At 35.8% G+C, this 13456-nt stretch overlaps 1 pseudogene; it reads left to right on the top strand.

The window, feature by feature from the left end:
* The first annotated feature begins 218 nt into the window (after positions 1 to 218).
* On the top strand, positions 219 to 12754 carry LOC131382922 (small ribosomal subunit protein uS13-like; annotated as a pseudogene).
* The last annotated feature ends 702 nt before the right edge of the window (positions 12755 to 13456 follow it).

Below are 13456 nucleotides of genomic sequence, written 5' to 3'. Positions count from 1 at the left end.
TCTAACCCTTGCACCTCTTTTTTCTTGTTCTTTATTCCCTTCTTTTTGTACAGATGGGGTCCCACTATGTGCCCAGGCTGGTCTTGAACTCTTGGCCTCAAGTGATCCTGCCACCTCACCCTCCCAAACTGCACACACCCCTCCCTCTCTCTGTCTCTCTCCCTCTCTCTTCCCCTTGTTCTATATGACCTTAACATTAGCTAGGGCTTCCTCACAGCATGGAGGACTCAGGTCAGTCAGACCTTGACATGGTTGGTCAATGCACCAAGAGGAATGAAGCTGCTCATCCTCTTAAAATCTACAGTCAAAACTGCTATAGCATCATTTTCAGTATACTACATTATTTAAAACAGTCAGAGCCTAGCCCCAACTCAAGGGAGGACTCACAGACCTCACCTCTCATTAGAAGAAGCATCAAAATATTCGTGGCTATTTTTATGCCATCACAGATTAAAGCAGCCTTCAGCTATGGATGAATAAATATCTAACAATGAAGGGTACTGAATTATTTTTATCTAAAATGTACATGGAAATAATTGAGTTACACTTATTAGAAATGTCCTTGGCAATGTGCTAGAAATCAACTATTAGTTTTAAAAGTCATATGTTTAGAAGGATTCCATTTTACTGTATTACTTGTTTGTCCACTACCACTGTCTACCCTGCCACATCTACAGGCAACTCTTCCTCTGTTTAGTCACCTCAAAGAAATCCACCAAGCTGTCTCTAAGCAATGACTCTATGAAGTTGTCTAATTTATTAGGACGTCACAGAATTAGTAAGGCAGAAAACCAATAACGTAATATTGAGACCTTGAAACTCTCAAGAAACTCTGTTTGGAAATTTTATGATTTTGTCACATAAACTCACCTGCTTTTGCTTGGTCCATATTGCAATGTTAGGAGAGGGGAGTGTAGCTAATAAACACAGTCATAAATTTATGCTATTTTCCTTCTCTTCTTACAGCATTTTATCACCACAAGTTATCATACATTATTATAATTTATCTTTGTATATCTGAACAGCAGATGAGTGATAAAAATGCACGGAGGAGTAATGAGTTACATTTAAATGTATTCTCAGAGTTAAGTCTTGTACCCAAAACCCATAAGCTTCATGGCTCAAAATTGATTTTTTTTTAACTTTTTACTTGCTCTCTGTTACTACAGTGTATGGTAATCAGAATAATGATACTCCAAAGATTTCCACACCCTAATCCCTCAAACCTGTAAATATCTTACCTTGCATGAGTGCCTCAGCCAGTAGAAGCTGGAAAAGGCAAGCGACTGTGTTCTCCACAGAGTCTCCTGATGTCCTGCATATATCAGGATTTCAGCCTGTTAAACCTGACTTTTACCTTCTGATCGCCAAACTGTACTATAAAAAAACTGTGTTCTGTCATTGTATTTGTGACAATTTGTTACAGAAGCAGTAGGAAATGAATCCATGATGAAATAGAATATATAACCTACAACATTTTTAAGTTAAGAACAGAGGCTATTAAAAATGACAATTGGACAACCGCTAGAATTTGAAAATGTCCCTGTCAAATTGGGTTGAATGCTCATCCTATCAGTAAAGCCACTTTATCTTTGTAGGGTATTGGGTTAACTTTCTTGGTGACTGTCCTTCCATATACATAGTATTAAATAGCCTCCTAGGAACTAGGAACAAATACAATATTTATGTGGGTCCAGAAACTTCCTGAAAATGTACATGTTCTAAAGCACGCTTGAGCACTTAGAAACTCTGAACTTCCTGATCACCTTTTGCTAAGCATATTCTACTTGAAGACCATCTCTTGGGAAACTTGGCAGTGAGCCAGGAACTCTGAGGCGATTACTATGCTGAGGCCAAATAAACTCTATAGTACTGCCCAGAACACATAGTGCATTCTAACCACAAGAGAGACTTCAGACAAATCTCTACTAAGGGATATTCTACCAAATATCCAAATATCCGAGCAGTAACCCTGAAAACTGTCAGTCATCAAAAACAAGGAACACCTGAGAAACTATCACAAATAAGACATAGGACACAGGACAACTAATTGTAATGTGGTATGCTGGATGAGATTTTAGGACAGAAAAAGCACGTTAAGGAAAACTGAGCTATTCCACAGGTGGCCTCCACACCTCCACTTGTGTTGCTGCCATATCCGTAGTGATCCCTGAGAAGTTCCAGCATATTCTGCGAGTACCCAACACTAACATCAATGGGCAGTGGAAAATAGCCTTTGCCGTCACTGCCATTAAGGGTGTGGGTTGAAGATATGCTCACATGGTGTTGAGGAAAGCAGATATTGACATCACCAAGAGGGCACGAGAACTCACTGAGGATGAGGTGGAACCTGTGATGACCATTGTACAAAATCTACACCAGTACAAGATCCCAGACTGGTCCTTAAACAGACAGATGTAAAGGATGGAAAATAGAGCCAGGTCCTGGCCAGTGGTCTGAAAAACAAGGTCTGTGAAGATCTGGAGTGACTGAAGAAGATTCAGGCCCACAGAGGGCTGTGCCACTTCTGGGGCCTTCATGTCTGAGGCAAGCACGCCAAGACCACTGGCTGTGGTGGCCCTGCTGTGGGTGTGTCCAAGAAGAAATTGACATGCGGGCCTTGTCTGTTAATAAATAGTTTTTTTTTTTTTCTTTGTTTTTTTTTTTTTTCTTTGTTTTTTTTTTTTGAGATGGAGTCTCGCTCTGTCGCCCAGGCTGGAGTGCAGTGGCACGATCTCGGCTCACTGCAAGCTCCGCCTCCCAGGTTCACGCCATTCTCCTGCCTCAGCCTCTCCAAGTAGCTGGGACTACAGGCGCCCGCCACCACGCCCGGCTAATTTTTTGTATTTTTAGTAGAGACAGGGTTTCACCATGGTCTCGATCTCCTGACCTCGTGATCCGCCCGCCTCGGCCTCCCAAAGTGCTGGGATTACAAGCGTGAGCCACCGCGCCCGGCCTAATAAATAGTTTATATGAAAAAAATAAAAACAGGAAAATCAAGGAAATTTTAAAAAGTAATCTAAAATGAACTTTAGTTAATAATATTGTATCAGTATTGGTTCAATAACGATGACAAATGTACTATTTTAATTTCAGTTGTTAATAGGGGAAACTGAGCATAGGATATACTGGAACTCTCTATACTATCTTTATAAGAATTCCTTAAATCTAAATGTATTTATTAAATATCTCTGTCATAAGTTCTAGTTAAGAAACTTCAATTTAAAATTTTTGACCACTGAAAATGCAAAGGTGGAACATTGTGCTTGGGAGATATATGTCCAAGATTTCAAAAATTCTGATAGCCAACAGATTTCAAATGATTGTTATTATTTTTCTTACTTATAAAGTGGCACAGTTGATCAAGATGACTTTTATTTACTGTGACTTTCTTACAAACCCAAAATGTTTGAAGACACAACTTCTGAAGACAAAATTTTTACACACATAGAAAAAAAATTTGGTTTCCTATATATACATCTATACTAACAGCATATGTACACTAGACATTGTATTTAGTTTCTTAAAACAATTGTAACTTCACATACTGGGAGATGCATTCCCTAACCTCTAGGAGGAGCTCCTTGCCAGCAATCTCCCTATAAAACACACACAAACACTCACTCACTCACTCACTCACTCACTCACTCACTCACTTACTTACTCATTCTCTCCAGCCTTCACTCAAAGGTAGATGGTCACAGAGTTAACATGAGTCAAAGCTAACGAAACAAATCACCTTTTTTACTACGGGAAGAAGCTTCCAGTGAGGGAGTAGATAGGTTCATAGTTGTTAGGTACTCTTCAAAAAGAAGTGGCAAGTTTTGTAAGTGAAACACATGTAAAGGAGCCAGAACCATCTAATTTATGAACATATGTCTGAGGAGAGGCCACAAAGAGTTTGCAACACAGGTCCTGCTGTAATGCATAGCGTGTATGTGCTTGTGATGGGACAACTTTATATTTCTCTCAGAACGTTTTGATGACAATAGGTAGTTCATCAAATATTTGGAGTCTTAGTCATCTCTATTTTCTTTCTTTCCATTAATAGTCAAGGCTAATATTTTCTATCCAGGAAAAATTGTAATACAAAATACACCTTTACATTGAAAAAAAAAAAGTTAATGTAGGTGTATGAACAGAAAAGGAGTTGTTATTCATCCATCATTTTTATAAAACTTTCCATAGCCACATTCAATACCTATGTATAGCATATAGTCTTATTATGCATTAATTTCCTTAATATTTTTCAAAATGTAGTACGTTTACATGTAATACATTTATTATTTGTTTTGAATGTGAACAAATATTTTCAAACTTTCTTAGTTTTCATATCTAATATGATCAATATTCAGAGATATTGCCCACAAAAATAAAAGTATTTTGGTCCTGAATAACAAGAATATAAAGGGATTTCAACCAAATGTTTGAGAAACACTGTTTGAGAAATACAAGATCTTGGTAACCTGGAGGCTTTAGAGGACGCTCTGGAAAGCCTTGGAGCAGAGTCTGAATTGAGTCTGCTGATTGTTTACTCTTCAGAGATCCGAGGGTTAATGGCCCCCATTGGAGAAAGATTTATATTGGCCCCATAAATGTGTTCCATCTTGGTATGGCCCCAAGGATCTGAGGAGAAGCTGTATATTTGAACTGAGTCTTTTCAATCATCATTCGAAGGCTGTTGGTTTTTTTAAAGGTAATATGCAGAAAAGAGTGTTTGGAGTTATCAATTGCTCTATTTTATACACTCATGCAGGTGTGTGAGTGAAAGAGGGAAAAAATGTATGGAAGATTATGTGAAAAAGAAAAGATTTATATACCTGAGGGTTGGTTGTTTTTTTTTGTTTTTGTTTTTGTTTTTTTTTGGCACAGGCTGCCTGAGAGAAGAGAGGGAAGGAAATGGGTGTGCCCATGAAAAGAAACCTAATTTAAATAAAATTGTATTTGTCTACACATATCTGTATTTATAGACAATTGTTTTGGAAAGCTGTTAAATCTTTCTCTTCCAACTGATGGGGAGTCACTTTTTCAGGGAAAAAGAAAGTTGCAAAGGTGTGTGTATATCATATGATTCTACTTTAATAACAAAGAAAATAGTGGATATAATATATGTAAATATATATGCTTATATATATATATTCATGAACAACAAAAAAGGATTGAAAGTGAGCATTTTAGGCTATTAGTATTGGTTATCTCAATGAGATGAGAAAGAGAAGTAGAGAAAGATAACTAGCATGGCTTTTATGCATTTTGCAATACAGATGGTCCCTGACTTATTGGTTCGACATACAATTGTTGAACTTTATGATGATGTGAAAGCAATACATATTTAGTAGAAACCATACTTTGAATGTTGCTCTCTTCTCTGGCTAGCTGCAGGATACAGTCCCAGGATGCCGGGCAGCAGCAGTGAGCTACAGCTCCCAGTCAGCTGCGCAATCACAAGGGTAAACAACCGAAACGACCATTCTGTTTATTACTTCCAGTGCAGTATTCAATAAATTACAAGAGATATTATAAAAGGGATTTTGTGTTAGATGACTTTGCCCACCTGTAGGCTAATGTAAGTGTTCTGGGCACATTTAAGGTAGGCTAGGCTCACCTATGATGTTTTAAAGGTTAGGTGCATTAAATGCATTTTTGACTTAACAATATTTTCAACATACAACCGGTTTATCTAGATATAACCTCATTGTGAATCAAGGAATATTTGTATGTCATTTCAATTGTTAAGAGAAGTATGTGCTATCATTGTAATGTAGAAAAGATGAAAGTTTTATTAATGATGCTCAATATAGAACAATGTTATGATATAATGCATGTTAAAAATAGTTACAAAGAATTTGTATAGTAAGTCCCATTTTTATAAAAAATTAAGGCTATGTTTGTGTATGTATAGCTTTGCAAAACTTGTCCTCTTGTTTCTGAATCGTGCCTGAAGCACACAGCTAAGTTCAAAAATTGCTAAGTACCATGTACCAATTCTAAATCCACATAGCCAACAATGAACTGACAATTGGGACCTGACACCTTTATCACTCAATGGTGACAAACCCTGAGGAACAAATAGAAAAGGAGAAACTAAGAAGCTTTTCAGTACAAGACTGACCTTTCTCTACACTAAGGGACTAGAGTCATTGATCTGCCTATGTTGAAAGACAAATACCAAAGCTCTGGATCAATATTGAGTTCAAATAATAATTTATCAGTTATAACAGTCTAGTAACTAAAGGTACCTGAAAAGTATAAAATCAGTCCAAAATTCTAATGACAGAAATGCTATTCAGCAAGAAAGAAGTATGTGAGTTGTATGTAAGTAGGGATGAGAGTTAGGTTTGTTTAAATTATCTACTTATTGCATTATTGGGGACAAATATAAAATGTTATGGTTCTGAATAATTTGAGATTCCAGCGACATATGTTCAGAAAAAAGACTGTAAGGATACATGCTGCTGTGATAATAAGGGTTATATCTGGTTGGTAGAATCATGGAAGTTTATTATAATTCTTATTTTTGTATGACTATGTTAGCTACTAGAATGAAATTTTTAATGTAAAAACATTTTTAAACATTTCTGCACACAACATAAACATCACTTCTAAAAACATACAGTATCTGTTATCAATTTCCTACCTAATTTTATCTAATTCTGAGCTTAATCTTTCCATAGCATTTCTGGAAGTTTGAAAACAATATAAACATTGACTTCACATGCTAATTATTGGCTTAGCAGAGAGAGGTGTTACTTTTCATTTTCTAAAAATGTGGTACATAGCTTCTTCATTCTGTGTTCATTTAAGACATTCACTGGGGACTACTTTGTGCTAAGTCATTAAAAAAGCTTTCTCCCTACAGTACATAACTGCCATCTATTATCTCCACCTTCTTGGGCTCATCTTGTTAGGACAGAAAAGTATTCAATATTGGAAACACTTTCCTCATGACACCTTATATTGTCTTCCAGGAAGGATATAATAAATAAGTCAATAGCTTTCTAGCACAAACCACACTATCCACTCTGGTAATCGGTAGTCCTTCACAATGAAGAATTTGTTTCTTTGCTTTAGAGGGCTTGCCAATCCTTTCCCAAACTATTGCCACAGACATTTAATTTCTCCTAATGGTAGCATGAATTGAACTTATCTCTTTCACCTCAAAACTTGAAGTTTCTTCATAACCCAGATATACTTTATTGTCTATAAACTAACATATACAAGCTATAATTACTCAATGTGTTTAAAGTCCAGCTTCTTCTGTAACCCACATAAATGATATAACATATTTTTCCATTACAAAATAGGTGAACTGATAAACATTAACAAAGTAGAGATTAGAACTATTGATTCCTTACTGTATTCTTTTATGACATTTAAAGGAAATGTGAGTGAAAAAGAAAAACTCAGGGCCCCGATTCCTTATGCCAAAAGAAAATAATTAAGCTGAAAGCTGAGTCATGCAAGAAACTGCCTTTTCTTTTGTTCCTAGGCAGATAGGTACAAATAAAAGGTTAAACATCTCCAAAGGTAGCTACTCTATATTCACTTTATCTCATCCACAATGCGTGAGGTGAATACATAACTGACTATTCCCCTACCTGCTCCTTTTCCCTTGAAACATGTGGATTACCATATCTTCCCTCTGTAACCTCCCAACTGGTTTTCCCTGCCGGCTGCCTAGACAGAGCAGATTTACCAAGACAGGGGGATTGCAATAGAGAAAGAGTTTAATTCATGCCGAGCTGGCTGTACAGGAGACTAGAATTTTATTATTACTCAAATCAGTTGCCCCAAAAACTCAGGGATCCAGATTTTTAAGGATAATTTGGTGGGGAAGGGGTTGGAAAGTGGTGAGTGCTGATAGGTTGGGTCTAAGATGTCTTGGACTGAGTCAGTTCCCAGGGGGAGAAAGGGGCACAAGACTCGCTGACCCAGTTTATCTGTCTGGGTGGTGCCAGCTGATTCATCAAGTACGGTGTCTACAAAACATCTCAAGCTCTGATCTCAAGTTTTGCAATAATGAGTTTATCCCCAGGAACAATTTGGGGATGTTCAGAATCTTGTAGCCTCCAGCTGCATGACTTCTAAACCATAATTTCTCAACTTGTGGCTGACTTGTTGCTCCTGCAAAAGCAGTCTAGCCCCAGGCAGGTAGGGGGCTCATTTTGGGAAAGGGTTGTTATTGTCTTTGTTTCAAAGTTAAACTGTAAACTATTAGGTTGGTGCAAAGGTAACTGCAGTTTTTGCCAATACTTTCAATGGCAAAATAAGTTCCTCCCACAGTTAGTTTGGCCTATGACCAGGAATGAACAAGGACAGCTTGGAAGTTAGAATCAACAGGGAGTCAGATAGGTCAGGTCTCTTTTCCTGTCATAATTTTCTCTTATAATTTTTGCAAAGATAGTTTCACCTCTTTCCCTCCAGTCCACTTTTCATCTTTAAATATTCAAACCCTGAAGTTCTTCTTTGGAGAAAAACACAGACCACAGACTGTTTCTGTGATTCTGTGTTCTTTTCTTCCAGGCATATCCTAAACCTTGGAAAATAAACTTCTAAATTGATAGACACCTATCTGAGATACTTTCTGGTTTACAATAACTAAGTAATGAACATACGTAGAAAGGAAAATACTGTTTAGTGTACATCAACATGATTTTATTTATGTATATTTCTGCATAAAATATGTACAATATGTGGGGGCCGTGGGCTCTTGGCCCCTTAAAGGTTTTCTGAAAATCACTGACACAAGGCAGATTGATTAATAGGAAAAAAAGGCATACAAATTTATTTAACAAGCATACACAGGAGCCGTCAGAATGAAAACCCAACCTCCCAATGAATTACAGGAGCTTATGTATCATCCTGAGGCCACAGTAAAAAATGCAGACTCAGAGTACGGCCAGAAAAAGGTAAATCGGGTTTAGTGGCAAGACAGGTTGAGAGAGAAAGACAGAAGCTTGGCTAGCAAAGGTGAATTTGTTACTCGGATGAAACATCCCTCGGAGATACTAGATGGTAAATGTTTCTTTTCAGACTTTAAAAAGTGTGATACTCTCAATCTCTCCTGGGTCTGAGGAAAGAGATAGAAAGGGGAGGGGGTATGGATGGATTAATGGAGATTCTTTATAGATGCACAATTTTCCCACTTAAGACACCTTTGCAAAGCTACTTCTGTCAGGATGACCAAGAGGCAGCCATTTTAAAATATTTCAAAAAAATATATTTTGGTGTAAAATATTGTTATTTCCTTCAAAGGTAATGAAAAATATGCTGAATATTCTATGTCAGATAATTTAAAATATCTATTAAAGAATGGTAAATATTATGGTATCACCTGCTCTTTTATAGATTCTCATCTCTAAAGTAAACTACTGGATAGCCCAATTGGTTCTGTGTTTTTTTTTTACATCATTTTCTACTCTATCTTCATTAGAAAACAAATATGAAATACGCCTTTTTCATTTTAAAATTGAATGTCAGCCAAAAGCCCTTTTTATTGACTATTAAATAGGTTTCTGTTTGGGAGCAAAAATGTTTTCAGCCATTGTAGCTGTAATGAAAATGTTTGTTATGGTATTGCTTAGTAAAGCATATAACCAAATCATCAGCTAAATATAGCCTCATAAACTCAGAAATTATCTTAAGTATAACACAAGTGTTTGTCTTTCTGTCGGGAAGAAGTAGAATAGCAGTAGGACCACACAATCTAATTATGTTTCCCTTAGTGTTGATTCTAAAGAAGGCAAACTGTTACTCCTATTTAAATTATTGAAATCTTTGTTTATATTTTACTGTTTCTTCTTCAAATGCCATTAATAATTTGATTGTATTGCCCTTAGTTGTTAATTCTCTAAAATATATAATATGGTTTCACTACATACAATGTGATAAATTCATCTAGATTTTGTTTTTCATAATGGTTCTGCCCTTTCCTCAGCTCAGAGGGCATGTTTTCTGCAAGATACGGAATGATGTCATTTCATACAGAGAATAATCTACCACCTGCTGGAAGGAGGAGGCATATTGTGGCAGCTGCATCACTGATTTGAAAAAGCAGCAAAATATAAATGTATAGATGAGTATGTCAGTGTAATGGGAGGGGAAGTGTAACACGCTTTCCTCAACAACAGCTGGAAAATTATACTAAGTACTAAGCCTAAAATAGTATCTTTTGGCTTCAAGCCAAATGTTTCTATCACTAGTACTACACAGAACAAAAACACTACTCACAAATGACTTCCATATTCTGTTTACAGAAGTAGCATCTTCACTGCAAGGCATATTAGATATTGAGGGAGAAATGCTAAAATGTGAGGACAAAGGTATGGTTTATGACTCCATTCATTTTCAAAAAAGACCCGGAGTCTTTAGACAAACGAGAGAGAAATAATAATTCTTGAACCCTTACTGTTTTCCTCTAAAGACTGACCTGGCATAAAGAAGCATAGATTTTTTTTTTTAAAGAAATGTGAAAGCTCATATAGAGCTTTATGAAATGCCAGTAATAACTTCAGAAATAATCTGTCTCTAAATAACAAATTTAATCAATTATGAACGAAAAGAAAGCTCTGTGTGTTCATAAAGCATTTAATAAATAGATGAACTTGTATGGCAAATACAACGAAATTACTTGAATCTGTAAGTAATTTTTTTCTTTTATAGTTTGTAAACAATGACTAATAGAAATTGTCACCTGAAATCAATTCTAAGGTGTTTTTCTTTTTTTATTTTTTCAGAATAGAGGAGAAAACAGCACTAAAGAGCATGCTGTCCTCTTTTGCAATGCATCGGGTAGCAGGGAGGTATCCCTCGGCATTTCCTTTGGGATAGCAGACATTGCCTCTATTATTTAACTAATAACATTCTAAATGTCACATTTAAAAAGTAGCACACATTGAATTTTTATTTAATATGTAGTATTTCTTCCATTGTTTTTCATTGCCTTTGGATATAAAAACTTTCCATAATTACTACTATAATTGAAGATATTTTCATACGGATAATTGATTTTTACACACTGACTAATTAGATTTATTTTCCTATTGGGGTACGTTGACCATTTAAGCAAAAATTAACAATCATTTAAAGCTGAGTCTACATAGCAAGTAATTACATGCTTAATTTTCTATAAATGTTTAAACTTCGTATTTTAGGTAGGAAAACATGAAACTTTAGTATACACATTTTTTCTGGTGTTATCTGAATCAAATAAAAATTTCTCTTGGTTCATACCTATTTTATAGTGTGGCAAAAAGTATAATTAAAAGCAAATGTGGTCTTTGGCTATTAGACATTTTCATGTTAATAGTGGAATATTCACTCGTTTAACATCTCTATATTTCATTTTAAGAATTAAGTCTGTAGACATTTCATTTAGAATAATCTTTATTGCCAAATAAGGTATTAGTCATGTTGAAAGTTTTAAAACATGTCTAAAAATCAAATATCTACACATCTCCTGCCATTAAGAAGTGGGTTTTTTTGTTTGTTTTCCTCCTTGAATCTGGTGGACTTGTGACTGCTTTGACCCATAAATGATGATGGAAGTGATACTATGTGACTTCTGAAAGTAGGTTATAAAGGGTGATGCAGCATTCTCCTGGTTCTCTGGGACACCTATTTGTGGTGAAGCCCCCACTATGTAACAATTCTTACTGTTCTGGTACTACCACCCTGAAGAAGTCACGTGTAGTAACATTAGCCAACACACCTAGCCAATAACCAGCATCAACTGCCAGCCCTGAGAATAGGCCCAATTGGATACATAACCAAATCACCCTTTAGATAATTTGATCATAATCAACATCAGACTGAAACTCCATGAAAGAATTCAAGTGAGAACTACTTAGCTGAACTGTTTCAAAATCCCTGACCCAGAAAATTGTGAGCAAAATAAAATCGTTGTCTTAAACTGCTAATTTTTGGGTTGTTACGTGGCTGTAATAATTGGCACAGTTATTACTTCTTTACTCATTACCTCTCTAAGAAAAAAGGTCTTATTTCTTTAATAAATATTCAGTGAATACTACACTTTATTTTGCGTGGTGCCTTACGATGTAGATACTCTTACTGAAAATTCTTATTTCCTTTATCTTTTAATGCTGGCGCCGCCGATTGAAAAGTGAAAAAGGTAATTTTGCCTGACACCAGTGGAGATCTAAGAACAAAAGCCTCTCCACACATATGCTGCAGGACTGCTGCACCTTTGGCCTGCACTAAATAAGGAAGGAGTAATTTCATTGATTGCCATGAAACTTGAAAGCACAGCAAAATTGTAGGGCAAATTAATAATAGATAAAAATGTTCGTTGAATTTAGTGTTCTCCTTTTTTTTTCTTTGCTAATGCTTATAAAGAAGAGTGAATATGCCTCAGTAAGCACTGATTCTTTCTTCTTCCTTGTGTAAATCTACCTTTTGTGACTGCAGGATAGACATTGCATCACTGATGTAGCCTTGGCCTTTGCTTTTCCTCATTTGTCACATGTAAGTCTACTGAGGGTTTTGCACTATGAGGAATACTCTGATTCCCAAATCAATTCAGAGAAGGATACATTTTCACTCTTTGAAATTTGATACCTGTTGACTCCTGTTCTTTAGCAAGTCCCCACAAGTGATTTTGCAGCTAATGAGACCCAGGATTCACAGCCTCCAGAGAAGAGAAGGGTCTGGACTACTGAGATTACCATGTGTCTGTGATCCCCGGAACCCACTTTCTAATGTGGGAACCAGTGTACAAGATTTATCCTATGCCTAGATTCTCTAACATGATTTTTGATCATTTCTTGTATTTCCTTCACCCAAGACAGAGATTTTGCCCTAAACAGAAGCCCATTTACGAGGGACTGGTATTCTGCTTATAATTTGCCATTGTCCAAAAATGGAGTCTGACTCTCATCGCTTTCTTCCATGGGTTAAGCCCTCTTTTACCTATTTCTCATGTATTCAGTGTTATGTTTTGTAGTTTTTCAATAGGGTTTTTAGTAGTAGTTTGATTATTAATTTCTGAGTTCCCATATGTGGTTAGAAAACATGAAATTGATTCTTTGGAACTTATTGACGATTCTCTTGGAAGCTAGAATATGATGTGTTTTAGGGGGTAAATATTACACATATGCTTAAAAAAATGTGCATTCTATGATGTATAAAGTTGTATATATCAAGATTGTTAATTACTTTATTCACATCTCATATTTTGTTTTCTGTAAATTTAATCTATCAATTTTTAATGACATAAAAATTTATAACTTTAATTGTTGATTTATCTATTTCTTTTTTTACTTCTTGTCTTTGTCTATTTCAAGGTTGTGTTAAGTTTTTCTTATAATGTTGTTGTTATAAGAATTGATCTACTGTTACATTTGCAGTATGCAAATTCAATTTGTATTGATAGTTTTTACTTTAAATTGATTTTATCTCATGTTATTTTGTTATTCTAGTACTTGCTAGTTAATATATA

The sequence above is a fragment of the Hylobates moloch genome, unplaced genomic scaffold (assembly GCF_009828535.3).
Source record: "Hylobates moloch isolate HMO894 unplaced genomic scaffold, HMol_V3 SCAFFOLD_2, whole genome shotgun sequence".
NCBI classification, from domain to species: Eukaryota; Metazoa; Chordata; class Mammalia; order Primates; family Hylobatidae; genus Hylobates; species Hylobates moloch.
Note: the sequence above shows the minus strand (reverse complement) of the source record. Positions and strands in the feature narration are given on the sequence as shown.